Source organism: Ixodes scapularis, unplaced genomic scaffold (assembly GCF_016920785.2).
Source record: "Ixodes scapularis isolate PalLabHiFi unplaced genomic scaffold, ASM1692078v2 PGA_scaffold0__279_contigs__length_252992795, whole genome shotgun sequence".
In the NCBI taxonomy this organism is placed as follows: Eukaryota; Metazoa; Arthropoda; class Arachnida; order Ixodida; family Ixodidae; genus Ixodes; species Ixodes scapularis.
The window spans coordinates 192,386,975-192,409,143 of record NW_024609835.1 but is presented as its reverse complement, the minus strand read 5'-3'; the positions used below and the strand labels follow the sequence as shown (position 1 = coordinate 192,409,143).

At 43.5% G+C, this 22,169-nt stretch overlaps 1 long non-coding RNA gene across 1 annotated transcript; it reads left to right on the top strand.

The window, feature by feature from the left end:
• The first annotated feature begins 9,331 nt into the window (after window positions 1-9,331).
• On the top strand, window positions 9,332-12,420 carry LOC120842925. Its single transcript, XR_005716055.3, has 3 exons — window positions 9,332-9,413; window positions 11,987-12,066; window positions 12,397-12,420. It is a non-coding gene; the product is annotated as an uncharacterized LOC120842925 (long non-coding RNA).
• Window positions 12,421-22,169: the final 9,749 nt, after the last annotated feature.

Here is a 22,169-nt window from a genome sequence, read left to right as displayed (position 1 = left end):
TTAAGACGGCGCAGCAGAGAAGACAATAAAAGACGTTCAATTACACCACCACGGGAGTCCTGACGGGTACTACCCACATGGGATGATGAGCGTTAAAATCCCCCCAAATTAAAAACGGTTGAGGAAGGTGTCTTACAAGTCCCTGCAGCCCTTGAGTATTCAAAGGAACATTTGGTGGTAAGTATAAAGAAACAAGTTTTACAAGGTGGTCCACGAGGATACGCAGTGCAACAGCCTCCAGAGGGGTGCGGAGTGGAACTTGAGAGCAAGCGACTCCACTCTGCACAACTGCAGCAACGCCACCAGAAGGACTGGAAGCGGGACGGTCTTTCCTGAAAAATTGATGGCGTCTTAAAATTTTAAAAGAATTAGAGTGAAGATGGGTTTCTTGCAAGGCAAGGGCGACGGGTCGAGGCACATTCATGAAATGATTGACATCATCAATATTTCTTAAAATACCGCGACAGGTCTATTCCATTAAATGTAACTTCGTCATCTATTAAAAAGTATGTAAATATGTAAATATAAGGAGATCAAACCTAGCAAAATAAATAAAACTATGGAGAGCCAACGCGAGATTGGTGGAAGATGTGATTACAATACGGCAGCTATCGGGGTCATCTCTTGGGCGCTACTACAGGTTGCATCTTTTTAGACTTACGAGAAGCTGTCTCCCATTTTATACCCTCCTGGTCGGACCCAGGAGTAGACTGACTGTCAGCATCAGTTGGTATCTCCATGTCCTGGGAGTGTCTGACGGATGGAGTATGACGGAGCAGGCGCGGCCTGGCAGGCGCCGGGGAAAGCCCCGACCACGACTGGATGGAGGAGTGGCGGACGAACTGGGCGAACTGCATGGATTACCATCCCTACCAAAAATAACGGTTTGAAATCAAACCGGAAAACTAAATCCGGTTTAAAATCAAATCGGAAAGAGACACTCCGGTTTGCACAAACCGGGATTTTTCGACTCGGGTTTCAAGTCAAACCGGAGAAAATCCGGATAGACAATCTCCGGTTAGCACAAATCGGAATTTTTCGATTCCGATTTAAAGTCGAACCGGAGAGCCGATAAACAATTTCCGGTTTGCTCAAATCGGGATTTTTCGACTCCAATTTAAAGTCAAACCGGAAAAAATCCGGATAGACAATATCCGGTTTTCACAAACTGGATGTCAACAACTCAAGTTCTAATGCACTCAGGAGAATGCCTGAACTGAAAATCACCCGTTTCCACAAACGTTTGACAAAATCAGTTGAAGTAAAAGTAATTGGTCAAGTCTGTGAACAGGTATATCCTCCGGTTCGCACAAGCCAAACATTGACAAGTCCAGGTGAAATTGTGTATGTCTGCCTCGTTTTGTTCGATACCCTAGACACTGCGTGCTAAATGTTCCTGGCGGTCAAATGAAGCTTTAAAAACGGCAGATTTAGTATAGCTAGAAGTTCAATGCCTTTTAAACAAGGTTAACCCGTTATAAATTCCCATTAAATTCAGTTGGAACCGCAACTGGTTTTAACTGGAACCAATTGGTTTCAGTGGTTTCTGCTGGAAGCAGACTGGCCAATGAGTCCCACAAATTGGAATTATTTTTCCAATGGGATACTGAATGGGTTCCAAATGGTTCCTGTTGGTTCCCATTGGCAGTGACCAATTGGTTGTCCAAAAACCCAATTGTTCGTTTGCGGAATTTTCGTCGTCGTCATCAGTATCAGCACATACAATACATACATTAAGATAATTCCAATTAGAACTTGAGAATTTTCAACTGGGTTGGTGAGGCTCTGAAGTATGGCAACACACATATGGTTCATGAGCAAGTTCACGAGTGTAGAATCGCTGTTAACCTGGAACATTTAATTGATTTACATTAAACTACCACATGCCACTAATACACTCATTAAATATGAGAGGAAGCAGACTTATTGTCATGTGTTAAATTAACTTCACTAGCAGCATATACATTGTCATGTGCTAAATGAACTTCACTAGCAGCATAAACATTGTCATGTGCTAAATGAACTTCACTAACAGTATAAAGATTGTCATGTGCTAGACGACTTCACTATAAGAGCATGCAAAGACATTAGAAAATAATAATGAATTATTGCTTTTGACAGTCAAGTTGTTGAGTCATATTTATTTGCAAACGTTTTAAAAAGCCTAAAAGAAGCACACATACACAGGAAAGCATAAATACAAAGGCTGCAGTATGACCTGAAGAAGTTAATAGTATGTAGCAAGCTCACATTTTAATCAAGTTTTCAGAGCATGTAGCATGTCTGAGCAGGTCATAGAACATGGAGCATGTCTGAGAAATTGGAACATTCCTGTGAACTTCAGCTACCGGCAGACAACTTGATATACCGATTGTGTATAGTCGTGTTTAGTTTGGTTAATGACAGGTAGTCTGTGTCGGTGCCCATTATTGCATTTCACGCACGGTAATGTTTCGACTTCTCAGACATGGAAAGACATACAATAGACAATTTGAGCAATGCACGCATGCATTTCTACTCCCAAGATGAGCTTACGTATACATGACATTTTTTACTTGAATTTGATTAGTAAGAATAATTACAAAAGTTATAAAACAAATAATTAGGTCATCAACAATAAAAAAAGTATGAATGTTTGCATTGGCATGCCTGCTGCATTACCATCTATTAAAACTACTTAAAGCAATTATTGTCATTTTGGAATGCACTTTCAATATTTGGACCACTAGTACAGTTAGCAGACGCCTAAATCCATTCTGGTGAGTAGTGCAATTAAACAATCATCAGTTTTGTAGTAGATGTGCCCTAAAAGTAACATTCATAAAAGAGCGAAATCAAATAAACATTCTTTGCAATATTTACATACACCATGCATACTGTTAGCCACCACAGCTTTAATTACAAGGCTGGATATGGCGGAGCAGTAACATCGTGATAAGATCCGAAAGTCTCATACAAAAATATCAGATACTGTAAATCAAAATGGTACCCACATAGGCATCACAATACACAAAGTAAATTAGGTAAATATACATTTCAGACGTAGAAATTGGGAACGTGCCCAATCACAGATGTTTTTACACGACAGTCACTCACCCCATGCAGCTAATATATAAAATTGACAGAAATCGCCGACGCCGTCAAACTTTTGGTTGTTGCCATCGATACCGAATGGCGGTTACATGGAATCTTCAAATGTAGGCTGACATAAATTTTTCAAACTGCTTGGTTACTCTGACATTTTTAGGGGAATCCTTTCGAGTCCGAAAAATCAGTCTGCAACTATACAGAGGTGAAGCAAGCTTGCTTCAATCCCGTTCAATGCTGTTCGCCAGGTCGCAAAAATACGACAAGCTTGCACCTTGGTTCCGAAACTGGAAGAAATGGCAAGATGCCTTGAGATCCGATGGCTCAACAACACGTACCGCACCCACCCTAGATATAAAGCATTCCTTAATGTGGTGCGGAAGGAGTTGGCTTTCGTTGATCACGATGTCGTCGCAAACAAAGAATACTTTCAAACTTACACACAGGATCTTTCGAATAAGCCGATAGTCTAGGCCATGTGTCTGGATAACAGATGAGTCAGACTTCAGAAGTTTTTTGTTTGCCCTGCTGCGAAAGATTTGCCCTTTGAGGACAAATCTCTGGTACTCGGCAGCAAGGGCAGGGCACTCTTCAACATACTCTGCAAGTGCCATCCTGATTTTTGGAGACAAGACGAGTTTTTTAGGGCACCCAAGCAAGCCAACATCACCTATGGAAACGAAGTTGATTAGCTTGGGATAGCCCAGCATTATGTGGCACACGTCTTTGCCGCCATCAGGCACGAGTGGTGAGGCCAGGAAAGAATCTAACTGTTGTGCCATGAACACCCTTTCCACAATCTGACTGGGGACTGCATTGGCGCCAGTGACAAGCTTTACTAGGCGGCCATTTCCACTTTCAAATACAAAGGCAGAGTGGCCCCAGAGCGGCCCCATCTGCCGAGCCGCCTCTGCCAGGTGGAGCATCTGGTGAATGTTGAACGTCATGGCTTGATCCTTGTACAGTGTCGCTGTGGAGGCTACAAAGGTCCGCAGTAGAGCATCTGTAAGTAAAAGGTGGTTGGTATTAAGTGATAAAAAATTAATTTCTTGGCTGTGCAGTAAGCATTATGTAGCGTCAATGCATAAAAGATGTTGACACCCTGTCTATTCGGACCTTTATTGAGAGTAATATACCAAGACTTTTCGACACTTAGCATGCAATATTCTTATGGCTCTTAAGCAATGCCTGAAACATTTTACAATATTCTACACATTCCAGTGTTATCCATATAGGCACAATCATCCAGGTTTACCTCAATTAGAATTATAGTCCCGGTCTATCCAAAAGGTAGACTTCTGTTCCTTAGCTCAGTTTAAACATAGACCAATTTCAATGCCAATTGCCTTAACTTCTATGTACTATGTACACATCACGACACTGCTAGCGCAAACACGACATCGCCGCATTTTCGCACTTTACCTCTAAATAGTATAAGCAAGCACAAAATTTTATTGCTTACATTAAAGATCTAAATGAGCTCTTTTTGAGCAATAACTTGGACGACGCCCTTTAGTTTCAAAGAGAAAAACTGGAAAAACCGGCGATCGCTCGTTCGTGCTAACAGCGTCGCACTCTGTACGTACCAAAAAATACCGTGGAAGCACCCACTTCGTTCAAGCGCCCACCATTAACACTTCCCAAACTTGGGGATAGTGCAAATCATGCGTTAAGCACCTGATTTGACCGGACAAGTGCCCATCTCTAGATTAACCCAGTTTTTACTGAAAGTGGGGTGGGCGCTACTTTGGTATTAATGTGAAAGCATTAACTGGTCCCATGGAGCGAGCAGACGTCATCAGCCGCACCAAACGGCAGATAAATTCCTGAAGCCGTGATCTGAGGCATCCCAGCTCTGAAACTATGCAAAAAGTCATGCGAAACGGCTATGATATGAAGCTGACGTGTGTCAATCTCAATTTGGACCACCCCATGGCACTGCGTGCCTGCGCCAGGGCAAAAATGGAAGAGGCGCCGAAAGGATTACATGCGGCCGTGGCGCCGAGAGGTTCAGAAGCGGCTTTGGTGCCGAGGGGATCAGAAGCGGCCGTGGCGCGAAAAATGACATTCATGCTTCCGCATTCTCAACTCGTAAGTGCTTAGATGTACCTCGAGTCTTTTTTACCGGTGTTCCCAAAAAGAAATTTCAAACCTAAAATGACTCACAAAAATCAAGGACTTGAAGATTGAAGGTGTGACTTTTTTCAAATACATATTTTACTGATCCAAGTTACCTATCAAAATCTACTCTGAAATCCCACAACAGAGATTATAAATAAATAAATGCTTGTACCAATATGGATCCAATAGTCGCTGGGAGTATAAACGTCTTTAGTATTGTCATTGAGACAGTGGTAGGTGGAAGTTTTTCGTAGTGGGAGTTGACACTATCTAAATATGTACCTCGGAGACATATTTAAGGTAAGTTACAGCTTATACGTAAATTCTTGGCTTTTGTGGGTTATCTAATTAGGTCTGGCACTATTGGGGAGACATAATGTACAAAGTAAAACGAAAACTGTGATACGGATATTGTATCTGGCCCACCTCTTGTTTACAATGTTAGACGGAGACAGGCAGAGAAGCGGTTGTGTTGGCCGAGTTGTCAGTTACCACTGGACTGCCAATTTTTCTGTGGTTATCATCATCATCCCTATCTATGTTCCGCTGAGGGGCAGCATGGGCATTATACAAGAAAGTAGAAAAAAAAATCTAGACTTGAATGCAATAAAAAAAACAATTACAAACAGCTGTGGAATCTTCTATGTTTATTGCGGGTGCTTCTTAGCCTTCAGCTAAAAAAGCGCCCAGAGGTTTCTTTTTCCACCAACATAAACAAAATATGAAGTATTCTCAGGTAAAGTGGTTCCATCATGAGAAAGGATGCATGCATTCCATTCGTAAACAAAACTCAACGATTATAATGTCCCCTTGAAGTTTAAAAAGGTCATCCAGATCTGACTTCAATAAAATAAGGATGAGCATTGTGACTGAGAGCAAAATATGCTCACAGCCAGTTTATTGCATGTCGTAACAGTGCAATAGCATGTTTGCCCTCACCTGCACGGTCAATTGAGGACGAAGTGAGCTCCTCTCTCAGGAGAAGGTGCACTCCTTCAACAAGCTTGGCCAGGTGGCTCCAGTACCTTGGATGAAGGATCCCAAGTGTACATGGGAGACAGTAGTAAAGGAGCCAATGCCTCCACTCTGACGCCTTCCAGATGGTGCGAGTTGCCAGGGGCCTAGGCAGCCTTGTGACACAGTGGGGAGGCGTGATGGAAAGCAGGCGCCTGTCTAGTGCAGCAACAGAGGAGGGGCTGCCTGCATTATTAAGCAAACAAGAAAAAAACATTTCGCTATGACATCACCTTTCACTTGTTCCAAGGGCTTCAGTGTAGTGACAGTAGTATGTTAAAGGGCAACTTAAGAGGCTCTAACAAAAAAGGAGTTAGAGGTGGATTCTAGCGTAGTTTTACACGCTGATTTCGGATAAGTCAACCATTTGGCCGAAAAGTATTCCTCTAAATGCAAAAGGAACACGAAAACGAGCGCCGGTCAGCATCGGCTGAATCGGCCCTACGTTATATGCAGAGCTTTATGCGGTCATTTCGTATTGCCCCTGAATGCTCGCAGGCTCAAATGGCGATCCTGATAATCACCTATCACCTTGTATACACAAAGAATGGCGAGCCGTTAAGCACCTGAGGTTTAATAAATATAGAGGGCTCTTTACATGACTCCATATGCGTTTTAGCCCTTAGCGAAGTGTGGGGAAAACATCCGTGGGGGGGGGGGGGGGGGGCTTCGAGTCCACAGGAGTGGCAATGCAGCCCCAGGCGAGCGGCATTGCATTCTATGCACGTGTGGGCAACACATACTGGTACGTATCCTAATCTTTTCAGGTTGCGTTAGAACACACAAGAGAGAAAATTGAGAATGTGGGACTGTGCTGAATGAAGTGGCAGTGGCACTTGCTCGGCGCCACTATGGCGCTGCCATGCGACTGCCACTTCTTGATCGCTGACCAAATGGCACTAGCAGGCAAACGTCCACTGACCTGTTGGTGAGTCTGTGAACATTCATCATGACTCAGTTTCCTGGAAACCTCATTAGATCACGATTATACCTTACCCCGCGGTAACAAATACATAGCATACCACTCAGAATCGCAAAACTTTTTAACAGCAAAAAGCTTCTAACCTTGCGCACTTTGCAAGATCTACGAAATATTGACCCCACTAAAATTCCGTTCTATAATTTGAATGCTTCCTATTGGGTGAATATCGGCTATGGATGTGTTGCATTCATTATTATTTTCACAAAGAATTTACCAGTTGCATAAATCCGTGTATGATTCGCTACAGATTTATTTGCTTGGCCTATTTTACGCTGGCGTGATTTCCTTTCTCCAACTTATTGCCGTGATTAGCCTCTCATGATGGCTTCCGATTAACGTCAAGCTTATAAAAAGTGATGTGGAGGTCGGCCAGAGCTGGCTTGCCCGAGCCAGCATTTCAGCCGAGACTGCATGGTGAAAAAAAGCACTGGCAGGGTTAGCACACAAGCGGAGGCAAATATTGAACCATAACTTCAGCTCTCATGTGCACTGGGCCTTGGCAGTGATTTCTTTCACCCAGTTTCTGCTCAAATGCTGGATTGAGCAAGCCAGCATTCTGACTCTACTGCTTCTCCATGTTGATTTTGCGACATGCGACTTTGCAAAAAGCAATAGTTAGTTCGATACATTGTATAACTAAGGACTATGGTATAACTAATCATGCTGCCTTAGAGGAGCCAACAGCCGCACACAGGGTCGGCATAATCGGGAGACTGTCATGGCACAGAAGACCGAAACAACAAAAACGAATAACAAAATTAAACCACGCACAATCGCAGAAAACCACGAGCAGTCGCAGAAAACCAAATGGAGATAGCAGCAAACAAAGCAGAGATGAGCAGACGAGCCGTACATTTGCATATAATGTCATCTGATATCACGCCTCTCACTTGCCTCAGAGAGGGCGGGGCTTCGGCGTTATTTTCAAAGCACTGTTACGACTGCTCCTTATATCAGATTGAAAAATAATTTAGACCTTGGTGAGCCTGAAGGGCACAAAGTGTTTTTCTTCTTGAATACAAAACAACTTTAGCCTCCCTTTAAACTTCAACACCCACACGGTGCATATGCCTCTACATCTCTCTGAACTAAAGATGCCTGATCTGTAACAGTAGAATTGTTTTTTTTTTGTTTTTTTTTGTAATATAGTTCAAAGCTCAGTAACTAAAAAACTGCCTGACACTCTCCTTAGGTTGCGATTCACCACTGAACTAAATGCTCTATCAGAGCCGCTTGTCTTGTTCCTTCCTTCCCTTTCCTTTCAAGCTGATGGCTACGCGGGCATAAACAAATTAATGTTTGTTTGCTATGTTGTATGTATCCTTGGTAAAGAAGGCTAGCTCCAAGAAAACGTTGAAGCCCTAGACCCACCTACCGCATCAAACATTGGTGACTTCATATTTATATGCAGGTTGCATAGTTTGCCTATTAGCAACTCAAGATTCATTTTTCCCCCTTTGGGCTGGTGCAGAACATTGAGCACAATGTCTGGTAACTCGCGCCGAGAATTCGGGAGTTGCTCGCAGTCGTGAGGGGTTTACTTCTGACGACTTCGCGAGTTCAAGTTTTCGTTAAATCGACGGCTGTATGGTGTTTCAGAGGTCATAAAAATAATATTTAATAAGTTCTACTATTTTTAATAATTAATATGAGCCTTGAAGATATTTAGGATTTTCTTCCAACGAATAAACACCAATAACATACCATCATGTTACAGCAGTTTCACTACTGTTCTCAAGAGAGATATTCCAGGCTCATTACAATCCCGTCCAATCCAATCCAATCCACCTTTATTTTTCGGAGTTGCCCGAGCGGCTTTCCTTTCTGGCTCTGCTCTTGCCTCTGCCTCCTAGTCCTAGCAGGACCTCTGCTTTGCTTTGGGTATCGTTGTTTTCATCTTTTTGTGTTATTGCCGTTCTATCTTGTGCACTTCGTTTTTGCGTTGTGCGTTTTTTTTTCTGGTAGCCCAGCAAGCGTTGCTTTATTGTTTTGACTTTCTTTTCGTATGTTTCTTCTGTTTTCGCGATGTTCTACGCGTACGTACATTACCCCGCCGACAAAGAGAAGGTGATCATGCCTGCGTGCCTGATCAAGGATTATAATCCAAAAACGGAGACTGACATCCCTAGTGAATCGGTGCAAGCGTATTGGCGCTCCGAGGCCGGCCTTGAAGAAGGCTACTACGAGGCGAAAGTGGTCCTTCTTGCAAGTAAGTAGCTGGCATTTGCTGTTCCTCTGTGTTTGCCCTCCGCTGATCTGTTTCCTCAAAGGAAGTGCGTGCGGTTTGTGTAGCTCAGAACTCGATTGCAATACTGGGAAATCGTACTTCCTTAACATACGATTGTGATAAACGCAATATCCAGCGTTACTTCCGACGTAACTACTTTTAATGAGTAAAGTTATTCGGACTCCGTCCTGCACCTCGACCGGAAAAGGGTGTACGCACTACGCGAGACTCGTATAAAACGAATAGTTACAAGTTTTCTAATAAGCGGTGGCAAAGCATAGTGGCAAGGTTTCTGCTTCATACGCAAGTGGGCCCGGGTTCGATCCGCGGTGTGGGCCCACTTTCTTTCTTTTTTTTCTCGAACATTTTGTTTTGTCGAGGCATTTGGCAATATTTGCGGCATATCTTTTTTATGCTTACTTGAATACCAGTTGAACGTTTAGGAAAAGCGATGGAGAGAAAAAAAAACAAAGAACCACACTACTGGACTATCAACCTTTTAATAAAACTTCCTTTTCCTCAACACTATCCTAAAAGGTGTCTTCTTCTTCATCTGTGAGATCTTAGACTGAAACTTCCTTTTTCTCGACACTAACCGTAGAGACTACCTCTTCTTCAGCTGTCGGATCTTACAAAACTTTCTTTTTTTCTACACTTTCGGTAGCGTCAACTTCTTTTTCCTCTGTCGAATCTTGGCATTCAAATAGTCCCGACTTGGTTGCTCCGAGGGGCCACTCCCTGCGGATATATTTTTTCTTTAGGCAAGAGTGCAATATAGGCGACACTTACGCATTCTCCCCCCCTCTCCTCAATGGCCAGTGACTCGAGTATCTCCCTTCCAAGCTGTTTCCGGTGTCGTGCGACAAGTGATGTTTGTGAAGTAAGGACCACATTTGCTTTCCCGACAATGTGTCGAAAGGTGGCCTGCCGACGTTAGTGTGGCCACAGAGGCTGCATGTTCTCTGGTGCGGTTGTTTATGCACCTCCCTGTTTGCCCTATGTAGCTTTTGCCACATGACATAGGGATATTGTTTACGACTCCTTTTTCGCATGGGGCATAGGGTGTTCAATGCGCAGTGCCGCAGGTCGTCGTCACGTTCTGGTCGGTCTCCCGGTTCACCCTACGGCACGTGGCGTACGCCTCGTTGGGGGCTGAGCACACAACATGGATGCCTTGTCGGCCAGCGATCTTTTTTAGACGATGAGTGATCCCGTGTATATATGGTACCACTACGAAAGGCTTTGGTAGTTTCTTTTTCGTTGGTTCATTTTTCTCCGGATTATGTCGCACTTGCTTACAAAGCTTCTCACATATCACATATCCCCATGTCATGTGGCAAAAGCTACATAGGGCAAACAGGGAGGTGCATAAACGACCGCACCAGAGGACATGCAGCCTCTGTGGCCACACTAACGTCGGCGGGCCACCTTTCGGCGCATTATCGGGAATGCAAATGTGCTCCTGACTTCACAAACATCACTGTCGTCGCACAACACCGGAAACAGCTTGGAAGGGAGATCCTCGAGTCGCTGGCCATTGAGGAGAGTTAGAGCCAGATTGTAGCATATTTTTATCCCGTGAATCCAAATATCACATTCGTTTTCCTTGAAGATGTAACTGAACACAAGAAAACTCGAAAAATTTCCCGCCAGCCGTTACGGCACACCCAGATCTTTTGATTACCAAGTGTATGTCGCTCATGTGGGCAGCACGTGCAATTGCAAGCTTACCAGGTATATTCCCCCACACGTGACACCATTTGTGATTTTTTTTTTTGCTGACCTTTCTGAAAATATCAAGAGTGCGAGCATGACTATGATGGGTGCTCAATAAGGCTCGAGAGAGCGGAGGTTCCAAGAACTCTGGGTGTAATGTCATGCTCAAAGAGGGCGAGATTTCGGTGCTATTTTCAAAATGCTGTGCGACTGCTTCCTACATCAGATTGAAAAAATAATTTCGATATTCATGGTCCTAGAGGCCAAAGAAGATGATCCATGTGTTTTTTTTTTCAAAAATACAGAACCACTTCGGTTTCCCTTTAAACAGAATGTGAGTGCATCTACACTGGTAGTGCACACTCTAAATTTTTTCACTGAAATTAAAAAAGATGCAACTGCCACAAGGATTGGTAGTCTGAGCACCTACAAATAATTGAAGCATTTGTTAAGAGGAAGAATATGTGTGACGTAAATGCAGCTTCCAGTGACTTACTAAAATAATTGTAATGTTTTGGGCAGAGATTATCAGCAGAGTACAGGGCATAACACAGCACAATCACATGACCGCTAACGTTTTTTTATTTTTCTCTTATAATTGAAATGCTGTCATTGAATCCATGGATTTATATGCGGCTCGCACGTGACATCATTCTGCAGTGTTGGCGGTTGTTTTACTTCTTGCAAACTGTGCAGTTCAAGCTTGGTGGCGTAAAATTACTACAACATTAAATTAACACTAGTGGCTGATATGCCATCAGTCTGCCTGACCCTGTCATGTCAGACTGACCTATCTGTTCTGTGGCTCTGTTAACATGTTTTTATCTTTTATTCACCAGAATCGAAGAGGGCACTTCTCGAGGAGATGGCCCACAAGAAGCGACTGGTTATTCCCCAGATTTTTGAGGAACCAGTGCAAGTAAGTGGGTCTGTTGCAGACACAGACTTTTGTTTCCAGTTGGTTTTTGTGATTATGACATTTTATACCTTACTTCAGTCATTATTCGCGATTTGTAATGCTGAGAACCTGAAAAGAAGTCTTGGGGATTTCTAGAAGTATTTTGTCGAGCTAGCGAAAAAAATAAAGGAAAGCTAGTTTGTAGTAGATAGACCTATGAGGTGGAAAATAAATTGTTTAAGATCGAAGTTCCGCAAAAGAGGGCAGTGGAAAATGGCAATTACAAAACGGTTCCACTTTGAGCGGACCCGGGCACTTCCACAATATTGTATTGTATTTTGTATATTTTAGGCATCAACATCAGGTTCTGCGTCCAGCAAGAACTTGAAACAACGCAAAGCTCTTGCCAAGAGAAAGCAGATGGCAAGCATTCTAAGTAAGAAGAGGCCTTTAGGAGGAGACTCAACCGACGACGAGGACCCTGCAGTTGTGCCGAAAACAGAGCTAGATAGGGCTGAAGAAGCTCTGCGATCTCTGCGGAAGAGGCTCCGCAAGGTGGAGGAAATGGCTTGTGCCACATGTGCCGAAGGCGTTGTATCGAAAGCCGAACATGACGCAGCTCTTGTAAAAATTGAGCAGCTGCAAAAGAAACTGGAGGAAGTAGAGGATTCCAACTTCCAACTGATGCGCGTCGTCCTCGACAAGATCTGTAAGCTACCCGTCATGTTTATTTGAATGTTTCGCATTTGTGCTTTAGGATTATGCACCCTTATGGCTAACAATGGACCTTTTCCACATACCGACGGCACCAGGCGGTGGCTGCACAAACTAAAAATCGAGGAAGTGACCTACCTGCGCTACCAATCAATATAGGGAACCAGGCTACCAGTTTCTTCGCTCTCCGAGCAGCGGCGCGTGCCCTACGCGACTTCAAAGAGGGGCATCTGTGGCATCCACCTAAACGTCGTGTTTTCCTTTCCGTCAACATTCTCTTTTCATGCAACACAATTATATATATTCTGCAGTTACGTGTTGTACTCGCTGATATACAGCCTCCTTCCGAATTTCCTCGATTTTTCGTTCTGACTTCCGCCGCTTGGCATCGGGCGCTCGCGCGTGCGCAGAACGCTTCTCGTAAAAGGTCCATTGCAGTGGGCCTAATTTTTTGCTTGCCTGGTGACTATCGATGGACATATGGTCACTGTGCCTTCTCCAGAGATCACCAGAGAGGCCAGTCACCAGGCCACTCACCAGCTGCAGGGAAGAACGTCAGTGCCTGCTGCACCCATCCCTGTCCCCGTCCCCGTCCCTGTCTCTGTCCCCGTCGCTGCTCCTGTCCCTGTCCCCGTCGCTGCTCCTGTCCTTGTGCCCGTTGCTGTCCCTACTTCGGTGCCTGATCGTGTGATGACAGAGGCCGGATGTAAGGGCAGGATAGCTGAATTTCAGTTTCCATTAATTATTCCCAAGTTTCTTCTTGCTGTTATATTGTGGATGTAGATATTGTTTCAGAAGTTAGCTTTTCTTTAGGAGTTACATGGAAAAAAAGGATCCAAGGTTTCAAATGTGCCTACAAAAATAATATGTTCCTTATGTGCTACATATGTCAGCGTCATGTATTTAACATGGTTTGCAGACACTTTTTTCACTTTTAAAAATTAGTTTTTACAAATTCTTTAAATTTTGTGAAGAAATGAGGACAGAAATACTTTTTCATTTGCACAAAGTACTGCAAGATGCTAAAAAGAATGCATGTCTACTTTACTGCAGATCATGTGAATAGCGTCACTGCTGTTCGCAGGAAGGGCAGCGAATGACAAAGTGTTGACAGCGTTGAGCGTCTTGACACAGATGATTTTTTCAACTATATCTGTTATCAGTGTATTGTCAATCAATGGGCCATTTCTGTACATGGCAGTGACTGGCTGTTCATGTGCTCTGAGGTAAAGTAGACATGCTTTCTTGGTTCATATCAGACTCGCAATATTCATTACTTTACAGTATGCAACTTGCTGAAAGTATGAAGCCAAAGGGCAACTCCGATCAGAAGTTAAACGAAAACAAATGGCCGATATCATTTTAGTGGCGCGAAATAAGACAGCAGCCTAAATGCAGTAAACTCACTTGAGTGAGCGTCAACTTAACAAATATTTCAGGATATTGAACCTTAAAAAGATCACTGGCGCTTCTCCTATGCATTCTATGCAAAAATGTTTCAGTTTAACGAAAAACAAATTCTGAATAGCAAATATTTCAGTTCAACAAACTTGATCGATGGTCCCACGATTATTTTTGCAATCAGTTCACTGAAGTTTTGTGCTCCGCAGTGCTGGCGTAGCGGATGCCCGCCTATTATCGCTGGCTTTCACAGTACTGCCGAAGCAAAGCGGCGGTGCGGTAGACGAAAAATAACCATGTGGTGCGTCTGTTTTTTTCTTTTCGTCGGTTGCATTTGGCCATCTTTGTTGTGGGTAACAACAGTAGGACGGCAGTTTGTGCGCCCACTTTCGTAACGAGCACAACGAGACGGAAGTGGTTGTCTTTATCACACAAGCTCAAAATTCCTCACTGCCTGGACAATGATGAAAGGCAAGTGGACGTTGCGAAGGACTATGAGATTCCACCGTCAACGTTGTGAACGATAGTGAGGCAAAAGTCAAAGCTTGAAGGAGAAACTGCGCCTCAATGGCAATAGCAAATGACTCTGCACGGGATATTTCCAGTCAGTGGACGATATTGTTGTTGTATGGCTTTGTCGCAGCAACAAGCTGTGCCAGAGAGAGAGAAAGAGAATAAACTTTATTTTTATTCTCGAGGAAGTGCAAAAAAACAGAGACTCTCTGGACAGCCTTGTTACTTCATGCGCATTAAGAGCGCCGGTGCAAATGAAAATTAGATTATTTTTTTTTAAATGAGAAAGGCAGCATCATAACTGTTATGCACTTTGTATATATCAATGTACATGACTTCATAAATTACATTTCACACTTTTGACTCAATATATGCTGTGCCCTATGCTGTTGTATGTCCTAGTGAAGATATTTAGTTAAGCACGACGTGCACAGGAAGCAGACGAACTTGCACGCCGTATAATCCTTCAAGTAGCCTCGATGCCAGCCGCCTTTAGTGAACTTTCAGTTAAGTGAACTATTTCCTTTGGTCCCTTGAGTTCGCTGAAGTGAGAATTTACTGTATTGCATCAAGGTGACGCTGAATTTTCTACTAAAACCAATAATATGATATGCCCAACGGGTGGCCACCGTCACTCTGGTCAAACCCATCTTCTTCCTGCCTTTTCACTGTTGTGTAAAGTGATAATTATAGCCGCTTTCCACCTTTCCTTGTTGTTTTGTTTGATTTGTAGAGGATCCACACACCTGGATTATCCCTTTTTACTGTGTGTCGACCAGGTTGAGATTCTTTGCATTGTACAATTAGCTATATCCATACTTTGTGTGCCACTTGCTATGCTACGTTTTGAATTGGTTGTCATGCTCAATTACAATAAAAAATTTGTGTTTTTTTTTTGCAGAATATTTTTATGCCCCTTTTCAGGTATTCCCTTTGGGGTTTACACGCTTGATCGCTTTTTGATCAGTCAAATTTGACCTTGGAATTTTTGTTTTTAGGTGTGTCTACAATGCTGTACAGCACAACTGGGGCATCGGGCAGTACGCAAGAATTGACAGACTCCGAGGAGTGTTCCCATCTGCAACCTGCAGGGAACCTATCCCCGCTCCCTGTGGAGGCTACAGAGTCTGGGGAGGTTCCTCCTGCTGAACCACACAGTAAGTTTGCTGACAATGTAAATTAGCTGAACATGAAAAACTACAGTTCATTCATAAATAATGTGTGGGTCAACTTCGTATAAACATCAAAGAGGAATGTATTTCGTAGTACTAACATACATAGAGTGTAGCAGTATGACCACTGCAATTGCACAATTATTATTTCTTTCTAATGGAGCTGAGGGATTCTCTGTCTCCAAGTTTTGTTTTGCTATTGGAAAGAGATGTAGGTCCGTTATGAGCCTATTAACAGGACTGAAGTATTTTAATGGCTCCCTTTTTTCTATCAAAAACAGTAACGAGACCTGATGAACCTAGGCATTGCCTAATTATCAGCGACAGACAGCTCGAGTATCTCTCGTTCGGTGCAGTTGTCGAGGTTTAGAAAAACAAAAAATAGTCAAACTTCCCTTGATCATTCGATAAACTCGGGAAGCATAGAATGTCTGGTGTGTGCGTTACGCCTGCATTATGTATGATTGGGTATGCTCAGTTACGAGGAGCTGTGAGATGTTTCAGATAGAAACTCGTGCAGGCATTCCATGCACAACACATTCATGTTCTCCTCATATTATCAGAATGATCAAGACAAGTTTAAATTCATTCAGAAGTCTAGTGTACGAGCAGTTGTGGGATCATGTGCCGAGCTGCAATAAATCATTCTCAGGGCAACTGTGCGTGCTATCAGTCACCTGCTATGTGTATGCATCTGTTCCGGAGTACTGACATCAAAGCAGTTTCTTAAGGCTGGTTGACACACTTACGTTGAGTCTGATCGAGTGCGACTGCAACCGCTTGCGGCACTTAAGACAAGATGGCGGCGTCTGCGCAGTTCAGCCAATGGCAGTGTTACTATGGTGCCTGGAACGCGTTTTCGATTGGTGTGTTTACTGTCCTATATCCCCACCCCCATATTGCGTTCAAAATGGTCCGGAAGTGGCAATAAAATTTGCCACAAAAGCTAAAAGTGTCATGCTATCGGGTGTCGCAATCCTTGCGGTTGGTTGTCGACTCATTAGGGGCGCCGGCTAACAAGATGAGCGGACATAAATAGTTGCTGTTATCGGAATGTCCCGTCTCATGTTCACTTGAGTTTCCATCAACTGTTGAGCAGCAGAGTCAGACAAGGTAGAACAGTCGTCTGCCAACTGTACCTTTGCTGTTGGACCGCCGCCAAGATCACGACCAGCAACAGCATGACATTTTTGTGACATCACAAGGTGTAAATCGAGGGACCAAAATGAGGACGCCTTAACACACCTGTCGAAGACGCGTTCCAAGCACTGTAGTGTTACCAACACATTTACTGTTTAATGCAGTGAATGGCATCTGCGGTTATGTCTGAATGCATTTTGATACAGTAAATGCGTTCCCAACAATGCCGTTGGTGCCATCTCACAGACGCCGCCATCTTGTTTTAAGCATTGCAAGTGGTTGCAGTCGCGCTCGGTTGGATGCAACACAAGTTTGTGAATTTGACGTTTTGCAATGCTTCTTTCTCTTTGCTATGGAGCATGTAAGTGTCTCAGGTTTGAGCTCATATTTTGCCTGCACTACAGCAGCCTTTGTGTTGTGCTATCCCTTTGTGTTCTCTCCACGAGTATGTGCTGTTGATCAGGTGCTACAAAGAATAATGCAAGGAGAACATAGAGGCGCTTTAGTCATCCTTAGCCCAGCTGGTTCCGCTCCCCCTCGGAGCCCTAAAGTAACGCATCGGCATTTGGGTCACTAGGTCTGCTCTTCGATTCTCATCACCACCTAGGGCCGGTTTGCTCATCTCGCAGCTGCTGCTCCAATTGCGGCCAACTTAGCCGCAGGTATTTTATTTCACGAGACCAGCTCCATGGAGGCATGGAAGTACCTAGCGTCCCTGCCTAATGGCACAGACATTTGTGTCGCTTCAAGCACAAAAGTTAGATTTTGCTCCCAGAAACTGACTGCAGAGGCTTGCAATTCAAGTTAAATTAACTGCACTCTTACATTTTTGGAGTGGCAGGTAAAGTTACAGCCGGGGTAGACTGTCCTTCATTTCTGTATATAACTCCTTAATTTCATAAAGCCAGCTAGGTTTCTAAAGTTGCTGATTTTGAGAATTTTCAATTTGCACTTCTAGGTGATGCCAGGGCTGCTGGCTGTGGGGAGTCTGGGGATGTTCCTTATCCTCCGCTTCTTGCAGTCCTGGATGGTCAAGTATGCATGAGAGCCTACAAAAGATTTTGTTAAATGTTTTCATTGAAAGGACAGTTTTTGGAACAAAAGTGTTATTGATTATATTAACAAAGCTAATACCTAGGCAAGCTTTTTACGTATGTATCTTAGTATCCTAAGAGGTGCCCCACCACCTAAAGGTAGTCCAATGGTCACCTCCGCAGAAACGGGGCAAGCCACAAGGGGAGGTGAGCAAGCCATGAGGGCTGGAAATGACAGTTATCCTGTAATCAGTTAACCCTTGCAGCCATAACAGGCTTGACGGCCCACTGCGTCTAAAATAGCATAATGTAATTCACTAGTAGGTAGTTACTCATTATTTTCACTTAGTTTGCTCTTAAATTGAGGTGGCTATTTTTTAGTATAGTATGGTATGTCTACGTTGTCTAATGAACCAATCAGAATGGGTATTTGCTGTAGATGTGGAAGTGCATTTATTATTTTTTCAGGTGGTAAACAGTTCAATATGTGGTGTGAAAAAGCTTAATTAAATAAGTTTGCATTTTTTAGTGCCAGCACTAGGTAAGTTGGATCGAGGGCTTTTGAGAGCAAGGTGCACCACTTATATAGGCATAACGGAGGGTGCTTGCAGCCAGCTCCATGTAACAAAATATTGTGTCTTCTACTCGGTCACACCAAAGACAAATGCCAAAAGCACTACTACCTGAAAATCTCTACTCTTAGGGTTGAGAACTCGTGACTAACCAGTCCACAAAATTAATAACCATGCGTCCTGCTAAATCTGGTACTCTGGAGCTAATCAAATTCATTACCAGTGCTAACATTACTGGTGATACAGTGGCAAACTGTTGCCTGGTTAAAAGAATAAAGCCAAAAGAGTAGAGGATAAATCTTATAAAAAATGCAAGTAGTAAGAGGGATGCTGTACCCCCCCCCCCCCCCCCCGGATAGAAAAGTTGTGTCAAAAATCTATTTTGCATGGAGAAAAATGAAAACAATATTCAGGGTGTGAGTAATTTTGCAGTAATCTGTGTTTTCCTTTATGTATCCTCTTTCATTTTACTGTAACCATACCAACATGGTGCAAATAAGTGCGACAGAGAGGAGTGGAGAGGTAGACTGCTAATGTAAATTCCATTGTGCACAATAAATAGTGAGCTAAATCGTTTCTTCAAGGAAAATGCATGTTTGCAACATGCGTGTGGTATACGCACTGTTACAAAAGTTCTTTTTTTTTGGTTGCAGTTGTTTTTTGACATGCGATGCATTTACAAGTTTTGCATAGCTGATGGTATCTGGACATACAGTAGAATCTCGTTAATTCGAAGTCTGTTGGACTGAGAAACATATTCCAATTAAGCGGGATTTAAAATTATACGAAAAAAAAAATAAAAGAACCAAAATCATGTGCGGGAACCTTAAAAACTTTTTATTGCAAAACATGATGCAGTTACATGAAGTAATCATCAATCTGCTTAACGCTTCCTGTGGTTGGTGATACTTATCGTGTTCTCAAAAATGAGGATTGGGCAAATGTTTCCGTACAGCCACCGTATATACATACTCTAAAAACTGCAGACAACCCCTAGCAATTGCACGACTTCTCCGAGAGCAAAGGCACGGGTAACTCGTAGTCGCTGTCATTTTGGGTTTCAACAGCCACACTCCCAGCAATATCACTTTCAGTGTTTGCATAGCATGTCTGCCAGGTGATCAAGGCGCCTTCAACCTCGGCATAGGTAGGAAGACAAATTAGTGAACGCTTTGGTGAGTGTCTTGTTGCAGGCCTAGAGAATTGTCGTCCTTGTCGAGAGGCAGCTTATGTTTCTCGGCAAGCTTCGTTCTCGAAAATGCAAACTTGTCTGCTTTCTCGATGAGGCCCACTTTCTGGCACGGTGTTAGGGTTTTGTGCTTCAGCAGGTTCCCTCCGCACTGCAATCGCACATGAGATTGACATCACTGACTCCCAGATCACAATGGAAAAAGCAGAAAAGCACACAAATAACTTTTATGCATGGATTCGCATGCAAGCAGGCAACGGAATGACGAAAACTCGCCATGTATGTTTTCGCTATTGCATTTGGGTGCCGATTTGTGCCACTTAGCACGTAAAAAATTAGCCGGGCCGACGAAAGTCCAGAAACTAACTGCGTAGGTGCGCTCTGGTCATACATATTATTTGGTCATATTTACACTTTATACTATATGGGACCATAGGAATTCTACTAGTTATCCTGGATTTTCAATAAACTGAGGTTCTACTGTATTACTATAGTAATATACTAGTGTGTGGCATACGTGGTCTTTCTTTTCTACTTTGAAATATTTTATTTTAACAAACGGTGATTACAGAAGGTTTTGTCATTTGATGAATAGCATTATGCTACGAGTACTGTAGAGCAATAAAAACCCATCTTTTGTTTGCATATTCCCTTTTTACTGCTTATTTTGATATCAGCAATGGCGTACTGATTTTTTAAAACTTAGGTCATACAGGTCAAAATTACAGCAGCTCTACAGGGGAATAGAGAGAGCCCTCTTCTTGTATATTGAAACTGCCTGTCATGCTGCAGGTTCATCTCGGCCACGGCATAACTCTGGCGGAGGCCACGATGACCCACGCTCTCAGCCATGCGTTTACTCCTGCACGGTTCGTGAGAATGGTCAGTCGAGGCCTCTGGGAGCCTGCAGCGCTGTTTGACCGGAGCGTCACCGGACAAGCCTGCAGACGCCTTCTCAAAAATGGGGCAGTGGGGAAGGCACCCCTCACCCCAGAAAAGATCGATGCCGTCATTGGTGAGTGGATTATTCATTTAAGGGACCCTGCCACAGGTTTCCAACTAGGTTTGTATGTGCATAACCTACGCCCAAGCTAGTATTCGCGACTCCAGCGACCGATAGGGGGCGCCAACACCAAACAAACATGGTGGCTGAGTCCAGCTCGTGTCGGCTCGGCCGGGCCGCCTGAACAGGTGGCGCGTTCAATTTAACAGATTTTGTTTTGTTTAATGCCCAATTTTATAGGTATTTGAACTGAGACGGTTAAGTGTAGCTGGTCCACATAAACTTGCAAAGCATAGTGTTGTTTTCCCCCTTTTTTTTTTTGTTCTTTCCTTGTTAAACTTTTGTTTCAGAGATTTCGTTCAAAACCGAAACTAAGGGCTCCGGAGAGACGGTATTATACTAATCAGTTTTGGTCGTCTAAGGAAAGCGGCGATGACTACAGTATTGTTCCACCAAGAGCAATTTTCAGCTAACTCGCATGCCTCGACCATGCGACTTATCTGTCCGCGAAATCAAGCTTTTGTGCGTATCCGCATTTAGGAAACAGCTCCAGTCGTCTGCTCGGTCAACAACACAGGCTGCAGGAAAGTTACGAAAATTAAGCAAGCGCTTCTCGAGCCAAGGAGCATGTTAGCCCGCCGGCACCCCACTAAGCAGCTGATACTCGTATTTCAATTCAGGTTTTAGTAGCAATCGAGAAGTCATTTTGTCGAGCGGGTTATGTATTATATTACGTATTATGTCCCACTAAAGCGATCTTTGTATATTCTTCGGGTTGAAATATGGGCTTAGAGTACTTGCTATTAGGTAAACTGCTGAATAAAAGTATATTTGACAGACAGAGAGATACTACTTAAACTTAGCCAAATGGTTCCAGCCGGCGGCACGGAGACAAACTGAAGAGAGTCTTCATTGGAGATTCACGCAGAACCTCTCTGCATTGAGCTTTGCTTCGAATCCTGAACGATGAAAATTAGCATTTTTTGTGGCCGGTCAACCTAATCAACGTAGACGTATATTGCTGCTGGCTTTGATGGGGGTATAATTTCAATATTGGAGGCGCGATAGATCAAAATGCCGTGACAGCTTCTAACGTTGCGAGACGCGTCCCCCACCTTTTGAAAACAGATAATTTCCCTCATTCATCATTTGCAGCGAGCAGGTTTTCCTGAATCAAGTAATTGCGAAAGTCAGCCCAACTCCTTCAGAGTGGTACAGAGGCTTTTTTGGCGAAAAGCAGCCAAGATGAATAGCCAACACACCGACCGGTGTGGGTGGCTCAAACTTGAAGCTAATCGAACACAACCAAACTCCAGAAAAGCAGCTATCGAACCTTCCCGTTCACTTGACTGCCACATTGGTGTTCCCTCCAGTGAAATGCCTCGT